This window comes from Delphinus delphis, chromosome 4 (genome assembly GCF_949987515.2).
Source record: "Delphinus delphis chromosome 4, mDelDel1.2, whole genome shotgun sequence".
In the NCBI taxonomy this organism is placed as follows: domain Eukaryota; kingdom Metazoa; phylum Chordata; class Mammalia; order Artiodactyla; family Delphinidae; genus Delphinus; species Delphinus delphis.
In genome coordinates, this window is record NC_082686.1 from 87,499,948 (window position 1) to 87,515,039 (window position 15,092).

Here is a 15,092-nt window from a genome sequence, read left to right on the forward strand (position 1 = left end):
CCCCTGGCAGGCACCTCCGCGCCGCGGCGAGTCCCTTCCGGGCGGGGGACCGCCCCGCCCGAAACAAGCGGGCGATTCCACCCTCTAGAATTGCTCCAGGCGAGGCTGCCGAAGGAACTTTCCCCCGCCCGACCCCGGCCCTCCCTCCCACACGGAAGAAGTGGGAGAAGCGACGCGCGCCGGGCGCCCTTTTCCCACTAAGCTCCTCCTGGGATGTGCGAGAATGGTCTTGCTCGGGGTGGGTAAGGCATGTGGCGTTTCAAACCCCAAAGAGGGGCCGCAGCCTATTGGGGACGAAAAGGGCAGCTGTCCACAGGGCAGGAGTGTTAAGCTCTTAAAAGGTCGTGAATCATTGTTAGGCTTTAGCCGGATTCCCTGACTCAAAAAATCTTGGTGGAATGAGTGTGAAATTATAGCGGATTGGATTAGATGATTTAACTCCTTTTCCGACCTTGAGTTTCTAGGAGCAGAGGTAGAGAGGATTAAATTAAGTAAGCGTAAATAAACTTGTGAACAGGGTGTGGTCACATGTTTTATCTTTTTGACAAAGAGTTAAGGTTGTTAGTCCCAATTTACAAACTAGTAAAGTGAGCTTGTGAGGGTCTAGAGACTAGGTTTTATTCATTTGTAGCCTCAGCACCCGGTTCAAATAATTGTTAAATGGATGATGAAGCCCATATGGAGTGTCATGTGCCCAAGGTCACTAACAGTCAGGACTGCAATCTGTGTCTTTTTATCCATACGTCTACTGTGCTTTTCTTCCTTACCACATACTAACCAACCAACCACCAGATAGTTATCATAGACTTTACTCTGACCCCTTCAACTATCTCCCAGGAGATAAAAGTCATATTTGAAAGAGACACTAGTGTGTGTCTCGATTTTTACGATTTCATAACTTTTATGTGTGTGTTAAGCCCAAATAAACGAATATTTACGAATGCTGGCATGGCCTGAATAAAGTATGAAGAGATTTAGAGGCACCTTTTAATCCTAGTATAGTAAGTTATGGCACGGAATAGGGAATTGACACAGGTTTGTGGAATTTGTAAAGGACAGTATGTTTCGTTCCCTCCTCTTGGGTATTTGGGCTGTTTCTTGATCTGATACGGTGGAAGCCACTAGGGGGTGTTATGGAACCATTTTGAAGGCTTCTCTTTGCCAGCAGTGGTGAAACCATGCAGCGGTCCTGGGAAGGAGATCATTTTGCCCGCCAGCGCCGGCGCCTTCATTCCACTAGCGTTGTGCCCTGGCAGCGAGGAACTTTTGACTTGCGCTGGCAGCTGGACATCAGCTCTCTGTTGACTAAGACAACTCTACTGAGAACCAACTTATAGAAAAGGTACACCTCAACTAAATTTGGGCTTTATTTCTTACACCTCCCGTCAGCCTGGAACGGTAGTGTAATTAATCTATCTTTGGTTTGGAGTATTTCTTTATTGGCTTGTTAAGCATCAGGTGATGCTGATGCTGCTCCCAGGATCACACTTTGAGAACCACTAGCCTAAGGCTTTCCCCACCCAGCCTGACATTGGGTAAATACTACAGTGCTTCTCACTATTCCACAGATAGGCTCCAGTTCTTTCTCATCTGTGTGTTTTGGTGTGTTTCTTCCACCTGCAATTCCTTTCCTTTGCTTCTGTCCGTAAGATCAAGGTCACAGTTTATCTCTTCTGTGAAGTCTTTGATTTTCCCTAGCAGAGATCTCTGATCACTCTTCAGAGGTTTTATAGCATTTGGTGCTTCAGTCCACTTATCATCAAAGATGCATTTACTGTGGAGATAACGAAGCTTTAAGCTTCAAGTCCCCGCAAGTGCATGAACATCTTCTAGGATGAGGTACTTAATTTTGCATTTATAATTTTGTTATTTTTCTTAAATTGGTGCCCTCAGTTGGCATAAGCTTCTGTTCTCACAAAATTTGGCTCCACCCCTGTTCATCATATTGTCTGTCCACAGACTTTGAATTCTAGTTTTATTGTATTCCAGTCTGTTCCATCTCCCTGCTTAGCACAGGCATAGAGCCTCAATAAAATAGTCATTGCATATGTATCTTATGTCCAGCACTGTATTAGGTACTAGGGATACAGTATGAACAAGATGGACATGTTCCTTGCCATGCTGGTCCTAATAGTAGAGAAGATAGGCAATGAAACAGCATTGGAATGTAATGACTAAACATATATAAGGTAAGTAAAGAGTGTATGGGAGCTCATGACAGGTGCCTAGCTTGGTCTAAGGAGGATGGGGCAGGTAAAGAGTCTAGGGATTCAGCTTGTTGAATGAATTGATAAACTCTATCCAGGTTACCTAGCCTGATGACACTAGTGTAGACCTAACTGGGCGCCATAGTCCTGACTCATGAGGCAATGGCATGCCATAGTCTTGCATCAGGGACCTCACATTCCCAACAGAGAAAACTGGACTCCGTAATTCTGAGCCACCTACACGGCAGAGGTCTTCCAAGCAGCCAGCCCAGTGCTTTCAAAACCAGCAAGCCCAGATCTAGCCAGCCAGTCAGTCCACTCACTTTGCTTCCTTAAAATAGGACAGAGATAGTCTTTTGGCTTTAAAAGTCTTACTCCATTTCTTCTTCTCTGAACCTCATCTCTGGGAGTCTACCTAGACTCTGTACTAGGTCAAGTTGTCTTCTTGGCTATAAAAATTTTTCACTCAGTGCTCAATTTTCAATTGCTATTAGTCTTTATTGTTTCTTAAACTGAATGAATCAATGAATGGATACATAAAATCAGACTAGACTTCTTTATTAGAATATTAATTATACCTTCTACAGTGTTTGTGTGGTACTTTTCATTTTCTAGAGTATTGACTTTATTTATAGCATCTGGGAAGGAAGGTCAAGTGTTGTATCCATTTGATAAATTTGAACTCAGACACTCATACCTATGAGGATCTGAAGGCTAAACCATGTCAAGGGAAACTGAGGTTAATAGATGATGAAAAGAAGTAAATAGGTATATTTGATATCCCTAGGAAGTAAATAGGTATATTTGATATCCCTAGGAAGTAAATAGGTATATTTGATATCCCTAGGAAGTAAATAGGTATACTTGATATCCCTAGGAAGTAAATAGGTATATTTGATATCCCTAGGAAGTAAATAGGTATATTTGATATCCCTAGGAAGTAAATACATATGTTTGATATCCCTAGGAAGTAAATACATATGTTTGATATCCCTAGGAAGAAAACTCATTAACTGGTTAGGTCTGTGGTAGGCATTACTACTGTTCAACAGTATCGAATTTCTGGTGCTCTCTACTCTCAGCCATATAGGTGATTTTACTCCCTGTCCTGTTTAAAGTTGGGTAGAGCCACATGACTGGCTTTGGTCATTGAAATGTCAGTAGAAGTGCTCTGTGTCACTCTTAGGTGGAGGCAGTTCATTCCGGTGCTTGCTTCTCTAGCCCTCCCTTCCTCTGTCTGGAGAGCTATCAGGACACAAAGCAGACATGACATGAGCAAGAAACACTTTTGTTGTGTTAAATTGATAAGCTTTGGGGATTGTTTGTTATTGAAGAATCACGTTCTGGGAGTTCCCTGGTGGCCTAGTGGTTATGATTTGGTGCTTTCACCTGCGGAGGACCAGGTTGGGGGAACCATCTCACATGCCACTCGACGCAGCCAAAATAAAATAAATAAATAAATAAATGAAACATTAAAAGAAAAAACCCACTATGATTAAAAAAAAATCACTCTCCATCACTGACTGAGACAAAGGCTAAATTTATACATTCCTTCATCCAGGGTGTGAGGCTAAAGAACAGAGTCTATTAAAATCTATATTCCATTAGTGTGTCTTTGGATTTTAAATTCAATTATTTATTCATTTAACGAGCATTTATTAAAGCTTACTAGTTGCAAGATAACTGTGGTAGCCACTATGGAGGGGACAATACAAAAATATGTTTTTAGTTACTTGTATAGCAGGCTTATCAGGCCATACTGAAAATCTATGTAAATCTCTTAGAACTGTAATTTTCTTGGAGTATTTTCATGTAGCAGTTCTCATGTCTTACACCAAGTGGTGCCCCTTAGTAAATGGTAACAATGGGAGCTGCTTTTGATGATCAGGAAAATCTAGAGTTTACCTGTTCTGAACTTTGACTAGTCTAAACTGAGTAGCATTGCTTTTCCTGTTGGCAGTCAAAAACTGGAAAGACATAATTATTTATGATGATCACTAATCACAGTGAAACACCACCTCCTGGAGGCAGTGGATGGGAACTCTTGGGGTCTACCAAGTAGACCATCTGCTTTGAGAAGGTAAGAAATCAGTCTGTCTTGCTGACTGCTAATCCCCAAAGCTTACCTAGCACAGTGCTGACAGAGTGACCACCTAATATTTATTGTATGAATGAAGCACAAAATGAAAGGATGCATGAAATCCTTGCCACAGTGTAAATATTTGTACAACGTTTAGTCCGTTTTGTGTGTTCAAAGTATGTTTAATGGCAAAGATTTACTTAGTAGGCATTCCTCTCATATTCAGTTTTCCCCCCAAATATGTTTTGAAATATTAAATCTGTTTTGAAATAGGAAAATTGATATGGAGTCTTAAGGGGAAGGGTAACATCAGAACAGGCTTAGCTTGGGACTTCCCTGGTTGTCTGGTGGGTTAAGACTCTGAGCTCCCAGTGCAGGGGGCATGGGTTCGATCCGTGGTTAGGGAACTAGATCCCACATGCCGCAACTAAAAGATCCCGCATGCTTCAACCAAAGATCCCGTATGCTGCAACGAAGGCCCAATGCAGCCAAATAAACGAATAAATAAATATCAAAACAAAACAAAACAAAACAACAAAATAACAAGCTTAGCTTAGTTACCCTTAAAAAGCTACAAGATTTTCAGGTACTTTGAAGCCATTAAGAAAAGAAAAAAGATTTGAGGAGGAACATCAAAAAGAATGTAGGTCATGATTTTATTGCCCTTCACAGGTGTAAAATCCTTTTAAGAATTTTTAAATGGATTATTTATCATTGATTTGCTCATAAAAATGATGAGGTTCGGCATATTCAAAGGGTAGTTTACTTGGACAATAATCTCACTAAATTTATTGTTTTCATTTTTAAACTGCGTGCATTTTGGATATTTTCATGACTTTTATAAACTTTCCAAATGTATATAAGAATAGAGAGAATAATAAATGTACCCTCATATACCCATCATCCCATTTTCAATAATTACCAAACCATACTTGACTTTTGTTTTTTTCCTTTTGCTCTCTCGCCTTCCCTCCCTCCGTCCTTTTCGTCTTTTTTCTTTTTCAAGCATTTTGAGAAAACCCCAGGTCATTTCACTCTTACACAATTCTCTATAAAATATGGATATTTTCTTACATAAACACACATAATTTTCACACCTAACAAAAAGAACATTAATTCCTTAATATCATCAAAGACACAAATTTCTCTGTCTTACACATGTCCTTTTTTCAGTTGGTTTGTTTAAAAACAAGATCCAAGCAAGGTCTATAGTCAATCCTACTTGTTATGTTTCTTTAGTTGCAATTAAGCTGGAAAAACCCCCTTCCCACTTTTTTCATGTCATTGATTGTGGAAGATGAATTTACATTTTTTTACTTTCAATGTTTTAAATTTTATTACAAACAGAACTCTAAAAATTTGCACTTTAGGGAATTTTGCTTCTCTTAGTCTTTGCTAGCTTACAAAAAGAAGACAGAAGTACAAAACAAAATAGCCAGGCTTCTGGGGTGGGGGAGAGAAATTACTCTGTTTTTGATAATTTATTTGGCTCTGTTAATATTAAACAGATTCAGAGGTCTCATTTTCTGAGGAGAAACAAAACATTATTGAGTACAACTAAATAATTCAGTCACATTTTCCAAGCTTATAACACTTCTTGCTTCTTTGGCTGTTTCATTTTTATTTCTATAAGGACCTCTGAAAATTAAAGGTTAAAATCAAAATCACTGAGACTGAGACTTCCAGTTCTCTATCTCTATATATCTTACATTCTTCCTTATGAACAAAATCCTTACTTGAGACTGAAATGTCCAACTTAAAAACTGTGTTTTCCAGCCTCCCTTGAAGATAGAGGTGGTATTAAGACACAGGTCTAGGCAATGAGATGTAGGCAGAGGTAGTTGTGAGGGAATATGAGGAAAGCTTCTTTTTAAAAATGGAGACAAAACAGTTCACAGAGAAAGAAATAGAAGTGGCCCTTAAACATATGAAAAAAATACTCAAATTAATTCTTATTAATATAAATACAAGTTAAAACTACCCTGGGACTTCCCTGGCACTCCAGTGGTTAAGACTCCATGCTTCCACTGCAAGGGGTGCATGTTTGATACTTGGTCAGGGAACTAAGCTTCCACACGCCACGCAGCCCTGAGCTATCGTTTCTAACTATCTGATTGGCATAAATACCAAAATTTGGCAACAAACTCTTGGAGAAGTTGCAGGGAAACCAGCGATTTCATGAATGCAAAATGGTATAACCTCTGAGGAAGATTTTGACAGTATTAGCAAAATTACAGGTAAATTTACCATTCAATTGATAAATCCCACTTCTAGAAATTTATGCTTAAAATACACCAGCGCAAATATGAAGTCACATATGCACAAGCTTTGTGTGTATGTTTTAGCCTTTTCCTGAGTTTTTTTTAGTATAAATTTATTTATTTTATTTATTTTTGGCTTCATTGGTTCTTCGTTGCTGCACATGGGTTTTCTCTAGTTGCAGCCAGCGGGGGCTACTCTTCGTTGTGGTGCGCGGGTCTCTCATTGTGGTGGCTTCCCTTGTTGTAGAGCATGGGCTCTAGGCGCGCAGGCTTCAGTAGTTGTGGCACACGGGCTTAGTTGCTGCGCGGCATATGGGATCCTCCCAGACCAGGGCTCGAACCCATGTCCCCTGCATTGGCAGGTGGATTCCCAACCACTGCGCCACCAGGGAAGCCCTCCTTCCCTTGTTTCTTAAATATGAGTTTCTTTTTTTTTTTTTTTTTGCTGTACGCAGGCCTCTCACTGTTGTGGCCTCTCCCCGTTGTGGAGCACGGGCTCCGGACGCACAGGCTCAGCAGCCATGGCTCACGGGCCCAGCCGCTCCGCGGCATGTGGGATCTTCCCGGACCGGGGCACGAACCTGTGTCCCTTGCATCGGCAGGCAGACTCTCAACCACTGCGCCACCAGGGAAGCCAATATGAGTTTCTTAAATCATATTTGATTGTTGAAGCAAAAATTATAACATTATATAATGTGCTCATTGTATATAGAGGAAATGCATGAGATTATTGTGCTTAAAAAGTGGAGGGGGTAAAGGGACCTAAGTAAAGTTAGGCTTCTACATTTCCCTTGAAGTGGTAAAACATTCATACCAGTAGGCTATGGTAAATTACATATGTGTATTCTAATAAGTAGAGCAAATACTAGGAAAACTATACAATGCAATGTACTAAAAAACACTTCAAATAAATAAAAATGGAATCCCAAGTGTCCAAAAATCCAAGGAAGGTAAGAAAAGAGAAGCATAGGAATGATAAACAGAGGAAACAAACAGAAAACAAATAACAAAATGACTTACTTAAGCCTTAACTTATCAATACTTACTTTAAATGTAAGTGGTCTAAATACATCATTAAAAGACGGAGATTGGCAGTGTTGATTAAAAAATATTTGACCCAATGATAGCTGCTTACAAGAAACTTCAAATTCAATGGGCATAGGTAGGTTGAAAATGAAAGAAAAAGTAAAATAGCCAAAATTGATATCTATTTGATTTCTTTGTAAGCTTTTACTAACATTTTTTATAGTGAGCAACATTTCTTACCAAATTTCTATGGAGAGTGTAATTTCAAAATTATTTTTATTTTCTGCCAAAGCTCTTGATCCACTTTAAAAAGCTTTTATTTATTTATTTCTTTCAGCTTTATTGAGATATAATTGACATATAACATTGTGTAAGCTTGAGGTGTACAATGTGGTGATTTGACATACACATATATCACAAAATGATTACCACAATAAGGTTAGTTAACACATATTGTTAACTATAGTCACCATGCTGTACATTATTAGATCCCCAGATTTATTCATCTTATAAATGGTAGTTTGTACCCTTTGACCATCTTCACCCATTTCCCTTACCAGTTCCCCACTGGCTCCTGGAAACCATCAATCTACTCTCTGTTTCTGTGAGTTCATTTTTTTTTTAGATTCCACGTATAAGTGAGATCATACAGTATTTGTATTTCTCTGACTTAATTTCATTTAGCATAACACACTCAAAATTCATCCATGTTATTGCAAATTGCAGGATTTCTTTCTTTTTTAATGACTGAAAATATGCATATTTATATATCACAAATATAATATATATATATATATATTTATATTTATCACAATTTCTTTATCCATTTATCCATGGATGGACATTTAAGTTGTTTCCATGTCTTGACTATTGCAAATAATGCTGCAGTAAACATAGAGGTGCAGATATCTTCGAGATAGTGATTTTACTTCTTTTGGATATATACCTAGAAGTAGAATTACTGGATCACATGGTAGTTTTATTTTTAATTTTTTTGAGGACCCTCCATACTGTTATCCAGAATGGTTGTAGCAATTTGCATTCCCGCCAACTTTTCTCCACATCCTGGCCAGCACTTGTTATCTCTTATCTTTTTGATAATAACCATTCTAACAGATGTGAGGTGATATCTCATTGTAGTTTTGATTTACATTTCCCTAGTGATTAGTGATGTTGAGCACGTTTTCATGTACCTGTTAGCCATCTGTGTATCTTATTTGGAAAAATACCTATTCAGGTCCTTTGCCCATTTAAAATTAGATTATTTGTTTCTTGCCATGAGATGTAGGAGTTCCTTATATATTTTGGATATTAACCCCTTTTTAGATAGATGGTTTGCACATATTTTCTCCCATTCCATAGATTGCCTTTTCACTTTGTGGATCATTTCTTTTGCTGCACAGAAGCGTTTTAGTTTGATGTAATCCCACTTGTTTATTTAAGCTTTTCTTGATTGTGCTTTTGGTGTCAGAGCTAAAAAAATCATTGCCAAGATCAATATCAAGGAGCTTTCCCTGTTTTCTTCTAGGGGTTTAATGACTTCAGGCCTTACATTTAAGTTTCAATCCATTTTGAGGTAGTTTGTCCAACTGTTGTAAGATAGGGGTCCAGTTTCATTCTTTTGAATGTAAATATCCAGTTTCCCCAACACCATTTAATGAAGAGACTATCTCTTCCCTAGTGAGTATTCTTCACTACCTGGTCAAATATAGGTTGGCTGTAAATGCATTGGTTTATTTCTGGGCTCTCAATTATGTTCCATTGGTCTGTGTGTCTGTTTTTTGTTTGTTTATGCTAGGTACTAAAAAATCTTATTTAGTATTCAGAGCAAGTCCATAGGTGATTTTGCTTTCCTCATACTACAGATTAGGAAACTATGTGTCTGTTTTTATGCTGGTACCATACTGTTTTGATTACTACAGCTTTGTAATATACTTTGAAATAAGGAAGTGTACTGCCTTCAGCTTTGTTCTTCTCTCTGAAGATTGCTTTGGCTATTCTTTTGTGGTTCCATACAAATTTTAGGATTTTTTTTTTCTATTTCTGTAAAAAAAAAAATGCCATTGGAATTTTGATAGGGATTGCATCGAATCTATAGATGGCTTTGGGCAGAATAGACATTTAACAGTATTAATTCTTCTGATCCATGAACATGGAGTATCTTTCCATTTATTTGTGTCTTCTTCAATTCCTTTAATCAATGCCTTAGCGTTTTCAGTGTACAGATCTTTCAAGTTGGTTAAATTTATTCCTAAGTAGTTTATTATTTTTGATGCTATTGTAAATGGGATTGTTTTCTTTCTTTATTTTTTTCAGGTAGTTCATTGTTAGTATGTAGTCTAGTTAAAGGTTTGTCAATTTTGTTAATCTTTTCGAAGAATCAGCTGTTAGTTTTGTTCATCTTTTCCATTGCTTTCCTATTCTCTATTTCTGCTCTAATGTTTATTATTTCCTTCTGCTAAATTTAGGCTTAGTTTGTTCTCTTCCTTTTCTAGTTCCATGAGGTGTACTGTTCAGTTGTTCATTTGAGATCTTTCTTTTGTTCTTAAGGTAGGCATTAATAGCTATAAACGTTCCTCTTAGAACTGCTTTTGTTGCATCCCATAAGTTTTGATACAAATTGTGTTTCTATTTTGTCTCATGATTTTTTTAAATTTCTCATTTGATTTCTTCTTTAATCCATTGGTTGTTCAGGAATGTGTTGTTTAATTTCCATGTATTTGTGAATTTTTCAGATTTCCTTGTGTTATTGATTTCTAGTTTCATACCATTATGGTTGGAAAAGAAACTTGATATAATTTCTATCTTGAATTTGTTGATACTTGTTTTGTGGCTTATATTATGTTAATATGATCTTATCCTAGAAAATGTTCCATGTGCACTTGGGAAGAATGTGTATTCTGCTGTTGTATGGAAAGTTCTGTATCTGTATATATTTCCTCTACAGTGTTGTTCAAACCTGCTGTTTCTTTATTGATTCTCTGTCAGGATTATCTACTGCTGAGAGTTAGGTATTAAAGTCCCCAACTATTACTGTATTGCTGTTTATTTCTATTTTAGTTCAGTTAGCATTTGCTTTATACATTTAGGTGCTCTGATGTTGGGTGCATAAATATTTAATATCGCTGTATCTCCTTGATGAATTGACCCTTTTATCTTTATATAATAACCATCTTTGTCTCTTTTGACCATTTTTAGCTTACAGCCTATTTTATCTAAAGTCTGTCCCTGCTTTTTTTTGGTTACCATTTGTTTAGAATATCTTTTTCTGTCTCTTCACTCTTAGCCTATGTGTGTCCTTAAAGCTAAAGTGAAACTCTTGTGGCTCACGGGATCTCAGTTCCCCTACCAGGGATTGAACCTGGGCCACAGCAGTGAAAGCCTGGAATTCTAACCACTAGGCCACAAGGGAACTCCCATTCCATGTCTTTTGATTGGAGAATTTAATCCACTTATGTTGAAAGTAATTACTGATAGGTAAGAACTTACTATTTCCATTTTGTTAATTGTTTTCCAACTCTTTTGTAGATCCTTTGTTCCTTGAGCCCTCTCTTGCTGTCTTACATTGTGATTTGATAAATATTTATGGCAGTAGGCTTTGACTCCTTTATCATAATCTTCTGTGTATCTACTACAGGTCTTTCCTTTCTGGTTACCATGAGGCTTATACAAAATATCATATAGTTATACCATCCTATTTTAAGTGATAACAATTATCTATAGGATGCATATTATGTGCCTGTGTTTATGCTACTCACTGGGAAATACAAAGTAGAATAAAAGAAAGCCCTTACCCATGAGAACCTGATAGTCTTCTGGGTTAAACAAATGTTACCTAAGCTGGGGAGTGCAGGGTAGGCAGGGCTTCTTGGAAGATAAGTAGGAATCAGCCATGTGACAAAGAAGGAGAAGTTTGTTGGCCAGAGGGAATGCATGTACAAAGGAGATGAGAAACAACACGTTTGGTATTTCTGGAATAAAGCGTTAAATTTGAAGTTGAATGTGTTTTTAGACTAGAAAAATGGACAGGGACCAGATCTGGGAGGGTTTTGTTTGTCTTGATAAGAAGCTTAGACTTTATCCTGCAGCCAGTAGGAAGCCATTGATAAGTGGTAGCATAAACATCAGATTTGCATTTTAATGGTGACTTCTAGCAACAACTGTATGGAATAAGGATTGCTTCCCAGGAGGTAGAGAAAAGAGTTAGAAGCTGTATTATTCTAGGTGGCAGATGATAAAGACTTTGAAACAGGACAGTAGTGTTAAGGACAGAGGAACTGGACAAATTCAAGAAGTATTCAGGAGGTAAATTTGTCAGAACCTGGTGATAATAGGATGTTTGGAGATGAAGAAGAGGAAATATTATAATATAATATAGAATGAGTTTCTAGTGTCTGATTAAATGGTAGATTAACTGGCATAGGGAATGCAGGAGGGGGAGCAAGTGTGGTGGCAAAGGAGGATGAATTAGGTTTTGATATTGCTGAATTTGACAATACAGATGGAGTTTGGTAGGCAGATCTAATGCTTTGTAGAAGGATTTGGTCTGGAGATACACTTATATGCTCAGGACTCAGTGTCATGGCTTATATGCCTAGAGTGGGAGATGCTATCTCAGATTTATTCGTTTGAGGATTTTCTGCCATTAACACTCTCAGGAACTTGCTGCAACTGATAGAAATCTAATTTAAACAACTTTAGGCACTAGAATGTTGGCTCACAGCTAGCGGAAAAGGGGGATCCAACTTATGGCCGCCTCAGAGAGAGAGCTCAGCAATATTTAGAACCCGGAAATTAGATACACAAGACTTAACTAATTTAGCAGACCACAGAAAGCTGAATTCTGTCAATGTTCACCCACCAGAGATCATCAGGAACACACCTGGAGTTAAAGTTATGTTTGTTTAGTTTTCTGCAGCAAGGGAGAACACACCCCAGAGGAATCTTGGAGGCATCTCAGGAAGGGAGGATTGGGAAGGAATTCTTATAGGGTAGGTTTTTTGCTGCATGATTCTGAAGAGGGATTAGGGAAGAGAGGTGCCATCTTTGGATGGAATATGGTTGAGAAATGGGGGCCTTTCAGCAATTGGATATCTCAGAAATCTTTTTTCAGGAAACTGAAAGAAAAAAGCCAGACCAGGGATGTCATTGGTAACAATGCAGCAATCACTTAGAAGAAAAGATTGTTAGTCATTTTTGCAGCTGTGGTACCGCATTGTATAGAAATGCTGTTTATGTGACCTTCTTCATGTCCCTTGGAAACATAGTTTATGTTCTGGAGGAATATCACTGTCTGATTGCCAGCAGGCCTGTTTTTCATTTTCTCAAATCTAACTGCCTATAACAGGGTAATTCCAAGGAGCAAGCCAATTTTCACAGCAGTATCCTGGAAAGGCTCAAAATATACACAACAGGTATGGGTATGAGTGGGACTGAAAATATGAGAAAGTCTATATGAACATGAAAGTCTACATAAGAAAGCAGTTAAGGCCTTGTTATGAACTGAACATTTGTGTCCCCCCAAAATTCATATGTTAAAATCCAAGCCCCCAATATGATATTATGAGGAGGTGGGGGCTTGGGGAAGTGATTCGGTCATGAGGGTGGAGCCTTCATGTTTGGGGTTAGTGCCCAAAGGGAGCTCCCTTGTCTCTTCCAACATGTGAGGACACAGTGTGAGAAGACATAATCTATGAACCAGGACGTAGGCTCTCACCAGACACCAAATCTGCTGGCATCTTTTTTTTTTTTAAGGAGAACCACTTTATTTTGAGTAGTAAACAAAACTTCATTTATAACATAATAAACAAACCTTCCATCAGTTTTTTAACAGTTAGTCCAAAGAACAAAACCTCTGACTTAGTTTGAATTTACATTTAACCTTAAATATTCTAAAATGCATCCATGTCAACTTTGGTATTTTAATTTTGCCTGATGCTGTGAAATAGGGCAAACCTTGATCATGGTCAAATTCCTAATTTTTGCTGTTCAGCCACTTTTCTTGATCTTGCTCTCTGATTCCATACATTCCAGAGTGTTCAATGGATTTGTAATAAACTTCCAAGATGAAGGGGAATTTCTTCCTCATTGTTTGCCTGAAATCTTGGCTTGTGTTTATCTTTTTAAACGAAATATATGCTCCAAAAATGTCCACAAGTTCAGCTGCTAAACCTTCTTTAAAGATCTTCTTTGCCAGTGGATCCATAGTGCCTCCATCCTGAGGTGTGTACTTGCAAGGGTCTGCTGGCATCTTGATCTTAGACTTCCCTGCCTCCAGAAATGTGAGAAATAGAGACTTCCCTGGTGGCGCAGTGGTTAAGAATATGCCTGCCAGTGCAAGGGACATGGGATCAAGCCCTGGTCTGGGATAGATCCCACATGCCGTGGAGCAACTAAGCCTGTGCGCCACAACTACTGAGCCTGAGCTCTAGAGCCCATGAGCCACAACTACTGAGCCCACGTACCACAACTACTGAAGCCCACACACCTAGAGCCTGTGCTCCTCAACAAAGACAAGCCACTCCAATGAGAAGCCTGCGCACCGCAACAAGGAGTAGCCCCCACTCGCCACAACTAGAGAAAGCCTGTGTGCATCAACGAGGACCCAACGCAGCCAAAAATAAATAAATTAATTAATTAAAAAAAAAAGAAATGTGAGAAATAAATGTTTGTTATTTAAAGTTCAGTTTAGGGTATCTTTGTTATAGCAGCCTGAGTGGAACAAGGCAAACCTCTAGGATTGAAAGTTTACTCTTTAGAGAGGTTGACTCAGAGACTGGATTTGGAAATATGAGAAACAGCAAAGGGAAGGGAGGTCCAACTGAACTGAGAGTGGGAGCTGAGGGAAAGTTTGCAGAGTTAATGGTTAGACTCTAGCCTCTTCCCCTCACACAGCTCTCAGAAGACTGATTTTCAGGCTTAGAAATGGGATGGTTCTTCTCTTGTGAAACCAGTTAATCCAAGGAAAAAAACTTACAGATATTGGCAGTAGGGAAGGTGGGCACCCAGGGAAACACCTGTGTCCCAGCCTAATCACAAGCCCACGCTTCGCTTCCAACTATCTTTTTCATGCCTTACGCTTAAATATGGACAGTACCCAAGGACTATGAGGGATTTGGGAAAAGCATTTAACATGAAAGAGAAAATAAAACAAACATTAAAAAAATTTACAAGAAAAGAGATAATCCAAGGAGCAAAAGATGATATTGAATCTATGAAATGAGAAAAAAATGCTCTAAAAATAAATATTCAGCAGTCAAGGAAGAGTTTTTGGAAATTAAAAAGGTATTAGTTAAACTAAAAATTAAATTTTTTATTTAAGTATAGTTGATTTACAATATTACTTTTAGGAGTACAACATAGTGATTCAATATTTTTATAAGACTTGTTTTTTTCTTTTTTTGGCTGCGCCGTGCGGCATGTAGGATCTTAGTTCCCCAACCAGGGATCGAACCTGTGCTCCCTGCATTGGAGTCTTAACCACTGGACTGCCAGGGAAGTCCCCAATATTTTTATAGA

General features: G+C 38.3%; 1 pseudogene; it reads right to left on the minus strand.

Annotated features, from left to right (window-relative positions):
• Positions 1 to 13,548: 13,548 nt before the first annotated feature.
• On the minus strand, positions 13,549 to 13,779 carry LOC132424192 (protein CEBPZOS pseudogene; annotated as a pseudogene).
• Positions 13,780 to 15,092: the final 1,313 nt, after the last annotated feature.